Genomic DNA, 361 nt, shown 5'->3' with positions numbered 1-361 from the left:
TTTTTTCAAGGTCTGATTATCTTAACAAGTTCTGAATACAAATTTTTCACTTGTAATTTTTAAAAACCATAAAAAAACAGTTTTTAGGTCACAAGTGACCTTTGCAATCACCTTTTGTCCGTCGTCGTCCGTCCATAAACAATTTACATTTTCGACTTCTTCTCCAAAACCCCTTAACCAATTTCAATGAAATTTTGCAGAAACCTTTCATGGCCAAAGGTCAACTAAAATTGTGAATTATATGGTCCCCAGCCCACAGGGGCCTAAGGGGCGGGCCAAAAAGAATAAAATTGACTAAAATTTCAAAAATCTTCTTCTCAAGATCCAGATATGGTAGAATCAAATACTCTTCATAGATAGA

This window comes from Mizuhopecten yessoensis, unplaced genomic scaffold (genome assembly GCF_002113885.1).
Source record: "Mizuhopecten yessoensis strain PY_sf001 unplaced genomic scaffold, ASM211388v2 scaffold8497, whole genome shotgun sequence".
Lineage (NCBI taxonomy): Eukaryota > Metazoa > Mollusca > Bivalvia > Pectinida > Pectinidae > Mizuhopecten > Mizuhopecten yessoensis.
The sequence above is the reverse complement of the archived record's forward strand: the minus strand, read 5'-3'. Positions refer to the sequence as shown.